Here is a 6,923-nt window from a genome sequence, read left to right on the forward strand (position 1 = left end):
GTGTTAGTATGAGATGACCCAACTTCCAAGTTTCAGTTATGGAAGTGGGGCATACAAACCGAAAGCTTACTGATACTTTTGAGAAACACCAGATCACCTAGAAGTCAACCAATAACCTCTGGTGATCAGATCATGAGTTGGATCTTATTTTCACAAGCTTTACATCCCAACCATACCCATGACACGTTGCTCATGCAGTTAGAATGCTCCAACGACACCCACAAGCCTTTTACATGTGATTATGACTAAAATATTTCATTTATGTGCATGTGGTCATGAGATTTGTGACACTTTTTCAGGGCTTGCCTACAGGCTACTGCCCAAAACTTTCCAGAATCAGGTCTGAGATGATAACACGTCTAAACAATCAATAATAGGGCGATCGTATCCAAGACATGCCTAATACATGCTAGACATTTCTTCAAACATATAGTAAACATAGAAGCTACGGGTCATGAATGCATATATGATCATGATTTTCTTAACTTCATCAAAGAATCGTCAAGAAGGCTCAATGCCCTCTCAAACTAGCTACAACAACACTTGTTAGCCCATGCATTCACCAATCATTCAATAACATAACAAATCATGAACAATATCCATAACAAATCACATCATATAACCATGCATATAACCACAATAGAATCCATGACAAATCAACCATAAGACCAACATTATAACCAATATATGTGCTCACAAATCATAATAAGAAATAACTCATATTAATCATATGCAAAACCAATGAAGTCAAGGAATTCCACATACCACCTGACCATAGATTGGGCTAACCAAATATCTCTTTCAACCAATCACCCCCATGACATATTTCAAGCATGAAGGTGGGATCATATGGTTTAAACCAAAACAAAACCAACCAGGGCTTCCAAAGGCCAAACGACCTCAACCCTCAACCATAGTGATTTCACCTAACCGGTCCAAAAATCAATAATACCAAACTAGATTGGTCTCCCCCCAAGTTGTTGGGGGCTCCAAGGACTATTATCTCAACCCACAACTTCCAAGGAACCCAATTTGTTACAAGGCTCTAGAGAACTACCATCTCAACCCATACCCTCCAAGGAACCCAAGTTGTTATAGGGCTCCAAAGATTTCACCCCAACCCACAACCACTAGGGAACCTAAGAACCAATAAAAAATCCAGATAAAGAACCCACTACATCATGGTTATCTAGGAAATGGCAAGGCAAATTTGAAACCACTGTCAATCCAGGAAAATCTCCATGCTAATGACAACAAATAACCAAGGAACCACATGCATGTACCATGCATCCAAATCTCAACAAGGAATCCATACATGCAACCTGTTACCTACAATGTAATCCTGTTGTAGTTGTTGATCCAACTTTATCCTTACACTCCCTTACTTTCCTTTTCTTTCCCTTTGCTTTCCTTTGCTTACTTGCTTGCTCTCTTCTCTTGGAGCTCTCTCTCTCTAAAATTGATCCAAAGCCAAAACTAGAAAAAAGTTGTGAATTGTTTCTCTGATGCCTTTTTATCATTGATGTCTAGCCTATTCCTTTCCTTTTCCCTTTTTTCTTTCATTTTCCTTCATTTTCTCTCTAATTTCCCTTGCATGCATATTTGTGTCTCTTCACATTTCATTTCTTCTATTTTCCTTTATTTCTTATGTTAAATTTCCATTTATTTCCTCTTTTCCTTTACTAGTTTCCATAGCCATTAATGAACCACAAGTGATTCCCAATATAATTTTTTCCCACCATCCATCCTGGAAATGTCCCATGACCTTGGTTTTATTTTATTTAACAGAAAATCAACCAGGGGTTGTTACAAATCCCTCCCTTTTAGGGGAACACCATCCTCAGTGTTCTTTGACACCTATGACCAACAAAACATACTGCTTATGGAGCTTTATAACATAGCTCATTTAAGTATTTACAATGAACAACTGCTGAAACATGATAAACATACTGCTTATTGGAGCTTTATAACATAACTTAATGCAATATTTACAATGAAAACACATATATACTTATACACATTTGCTTAAACCAACAAATAAACATACTATTTATGGAGCTTTATAAACACATATTGATACATTATTTACCATTATATACACATATATACATATGCACAATTTCTTTTAACCAACAAATAAAAGGATACAATACCCGCATCAGTGACAAGGGAATCTAGAGGCTCACACCTCCACCCTCAAAGTAATACCAAGATTCACCTCCTTCCTAGGGAGTCTAGAATCTACTACCAAAATCAAAGTCTACCTATAGTGTCCAACGTCGCGATCCTTGAGTTAATTGTTCTCTCGGTGAACAATTACTGGCTCATTGTTCCAGGACACACTCTGAATGTGCTTCTAATTCCATCTGGAAATGTTAATGACCAAAACACATTTATTCCCCAACCTTCCCTTCTCTCTCGGGCAATCCAGTCACCCCCTTCTATATAGTCACTCACCTTCCAAGTTCCCTAGCATCCCTTTCTCTGCTTTCCAATTCCTACGGTGATCCATCCCTTGGCAAGGATTCCTTGCATCAGAAGGTTCACCAAGGCACATCCCTACTTCAAAACCACCATACTAGTCATAGCATGCTCATGGAAATCAATGGAAAATATTGGGTACCAATTTCCCACAATGGACCTGCTCATGAATGCTCTACCAACAAATTGTTGCATGTTCCAATTCCTTTTGTTGTTGCTGCTAATTCTCTTGCATCCATTTCCAACCACCCAAATCGGGCATTTTCCATGCTTTCTTATACCAAACACATAAATTTCATTTTCCTTTTATGAATTTTAATAAATTCAAATCATACCTCATTGTTAACTCATTAATAAGGTACACTTGCCATTGTGTTTACTTCTTGTCACAACAAGTCCAATTAGCTCGTTGATCAAATCATCATCTATAAACATATCACATATTGTTAGCTCAAAACTCAACCACCATAAATCAGAATCATAGATGTTGCGCATAATTAAAACTGAAATAAAATACTAATACTTATCTTCAATTTGTTCTTTGACCGCGTACACACACTAGATCAGTTGCCAAACCCGACAAGCACCTAGTGTCTTCTCCTCCATATGTAGTATCAGCAACAAGGGCATCCAGAGACTATACCGCCTCTACCCTCAATATCAGCAACTCAAGATTGGTCTCTTCCCAAGTTGTCCAAGGATATAAAGACTACTATCTCAACCCACAACCTCTAGGGAACTGTTGAAGCCTCGAAAATCGTTGCAACAACATGGGGGAGACCACCCGGTCCAGACCTTGGTTAGCATCTCCTTTTCTGTTTGGAATGGTGGTTCCGACTGGTTCAACTAGGTCCAGTTACCTTCTCTCAGTCTCCAATGGCTTTAAAATATGACTTTCATTCATCAATGCAAAAGAGACATCAGATCGTCTTTCTTGCTGATTAGGCAAGAAAGTGATCCTTAAGCTGATTTAAGGCTCAGCCAATCCATTACTAAAGTTTGCCTCTTTGGGAAGAGGACTTAAAAGAATGTAAAATTTATTCTAAATGCAAACTTATTCTAATATGCAAGCAAAAGAAACTATCTTAATCCTATCTTAATTAGGCAGATATAGATCTAACCTAACCAAGAGCAGGTATCTATAATATTGGGATTGAAATATGTCTTGTTTATAATGAATATCATGTTAATGAAATAGTTCAATTAACTGACATTATGGATAGCAAAACACATCCTATTGAGACCTCTTAACTGAAATAACCAATCAACAACACTCAGGAAGTAGTTCACAGAATGATCTTGATCATTTAATCAGTAACTTGAATAATTAAACAATAATATGCAGAAAAAGTTCACAACATATCACTATTTATTCATCCAATGTTAAAAGACAGATTTATAAGTAAATAGTTACTTAGAAATCAGAATTCAATCCATAGGAGCAGAGATAAATAACAACATAAAATAGAAGCAAATTACCCATACCGACAAAAATGCACAAATATGTAAGTAAATTGACACCATTCATGTTATCATAAAATGAAACTAGCATTTAAAACAATAGTATTCGAAATACTAGTTTATTAAATCCATTTCTCCAGCTCCGGTCTCTAATAGTCCTTTACAATGCCTGAGTTTCTGCTTTCAAAAGCAAAGCTACAATAGTGCAAACTCTGTTCATTATACATAACTCAGGATGTAAAAGAAAAACCTCAATAATCTCCAGATCTGAGATTCCACTCCTCCCACCTACAACTCTAAATCCCTATTACAAAAGTGTTTTTAGAATTCCAGAATTGCAGAGGAGAGCAGCCCCTTATTACATTCAGCAATCTATTATTTATACTATTTGCAAAGGAATTTTGGAGAGGAAAGTTTGTTGAAGAGAAATCTGTCAAATCCAATTTTATTTGCTCAAAAATTCTGATCTTCAATTGCTGGAGCATTCTCATTTATTAGGATCCTTTTCTCCATATTTCTTCCACTGTTTTCCTAAAAAAAAAAAATCAAAATAAATTAAGATGCAATCAAAATATCATTTCTGGCAATTAAAACAAATCCAATTAAATTCTATTTAAATAAATAATTGAAAATAAAATATAAGCTCTCTATTGATGTTTGGGGTGGTTTAATTGGCCAAAAATATTATTAACCAATGGATATGCAATTAGAAGAGGCTTTGGACAAATGAAAATGAAGAAAATAACTCAGAAAATTGATTTTGTTTTCAAAATTCGGAGTTTGATCTTCTGTCTGATTTTTGACCCAATAAATGATTAAATTTATGAGTGAAACCTCCTAAAAATGTTCTCCTTGATTTTCTCTTTCCAATGAGCCATCCTGGGCCTCATTTGGCCAAGTATAACTCAATCTATGAGCCTCTAAAGTTGATGGATCAAATCTGGCATAAATCTGGAAATTCTGTCGCTGGGCTAAAAAATCTGAATTTTAATTAAAAATCTAATCCTAAATTAGAATTCTACTTATTTAATAATTAATTCTAATTAATTATCATCTAATTAAAAATTAAGTTAATATACAAATGATTTGAAAAAGTTAATTTAAATATAATTAATATTATAATTCAAATTATATTAAAATTATAATGACAAGGGAGTTCATCAAACAGAAGAATGGCGCTTGTTAGGGTTTGTTCGAGCAGAGCTCTGGTTGCTGCCGTAACGGTTCCTAAGCCCGCCTCAAGGGCCGAAGGCGATCCATGCTTTGGGGTGAAGGTGATCGCTGTTGTAAGGTTCTCTTTAGTGCAAGAGCATGCAGAGGAATGGCTTTCTCGCAGCCAAACGCCTCAAATACACCCAGATCTGTGTGCCGACGCTTCTGTGGGGTTTTCCGTCAAAAGATTTCACGCGATTTTGGTTTGGGAACGATATAGAAATCTCCAACGAGACCACGAGGCGAGGGCAACAACGGAAGCTCACTTTCTAGCGTGGGTACTCGAGGAGGTTTTCTTCTTGCGGCGGATCGAGGTCATAAAATACGTTTTAGAACAAAGCTGCCTTAGTGCCGTAAGGCGTTTAGAGGTCAGATCCAGCAAAACCCAGAACGTATGGAGAAATGGCAGGGGGGGACTGCATGATGCGAATCCGCTCCCCTTTTCAACGCAGGGGCCTAAACTCTGTAGATCGGGCTTGGATCTACATGGTCTAGCCTATATCCGCGCACAGCCAGAGTCCAGGAAGAAGATCGAAGGCATAAATAATAGATCGTGCAGAGCTTTCGCAGATCTAGACATGCAAAAGGAAAAACGCTTAAAAACGGGGCCAGAGCTGGAAGTTTGCCTACAGCCAGAGCAGGTAACATCTATTTGTTTTCAGATTTTGATTAAACCCCCTCAGGGGAAAACTCGTTTAGTATGGGTACACGCAGGAAGCACCTCCTTGCAGCTGAAACAACAAATATGGGCAGAAATGGGTTACCCAGTTCAGATCCAACACCTGGTCAGTGGTAGACGGTCCCTCCAGGACTGTAGATCGATGGAAAACTATGAGATTGGTCCAGGATCAATCATCACTTTAAACTTTAGATTGAAAGGAGGGGCTCTGCCTCAGGGACAGCCAAGCTCCTCAGGGGGAGACAAGGGGAAAAAAACAGCACCCCAGCAACAACCCAAGGGAGGCTTATCCTACAAAAACATTTTACAGGGCAGCAGAGGTTCAGGGTCCTCTCCAGACCAAGGCGGACACATACCCAGGCCATACATAGTAGATCAATCAGAGCAAACCCCAACCCTAAATGTAGATACTTCAGGGCTTGATGATTTCGTTAAGTCCTATGAAACGCAAGCCCTAATATGCCGTTTCAACAGTTTTTGGCCTAAACCTTTGGATCTCTTCCATTGGATCTTCACCAGCTGGACCATGGAATGCGACATTCATCTATGTTCAAAGGGGTTCTTTATAGTAAAATTTACATCCAAGGAAGTCAGAGATACAGTCATCAGTACTGGTCCGTGGTTTTGGGGAACAGCGGGGCTGTTTATGACCCCATGGTTTCCAAATTTTGATCCAAACAAAATGACTGTATCCAAAATGTCGGTCTGGGTGAGACTATACAATCTTCCTCTTCATTTTTGGAATGAACGAGTTTTGGAAAGCATTGGGAACAGCATAGGGAAATATATCAAAACAGATCTGGAAAGGGTCGATGAAAGAATCTACACTTTTGCACGTATATGTGTGGAAGTAGATCTAAGTAAAGGGTTGCCGGACAGTATAAGGCTGATCTACAAACAACAAAACTGGTTGCAAGTCCTAGATTATGAAAACACCGCTTTCAGATGTAGGCTCTGTAGGCAAACAGGACACTTGCAAAGCTCATGCCCAGAAGCCAAGAAAGTTAACAGTAAAAAGAAGCAGAAAGGGAAGCAGAGGAAAGGATGGCGATTTTCACCCCCAGATTCAGAGGACGAGGCATCAGAAGCA

This window comes from Pinus tabuliformis, chromosome J (assembly GCF_031772625.1).
Source record: "Pinus tabuliformis cultivar Carrire ecotype Pingquan chromosome J, CPIR1, whole genome shotgun sequence".
Classification (NCBI taxonomy): domain Eukaryota; kingdom Viridiplantae; phylum Streptophyta; class Pinopsida; order Pinales; family Pinaceae; genus Pinus; species Pinus tabuliformis.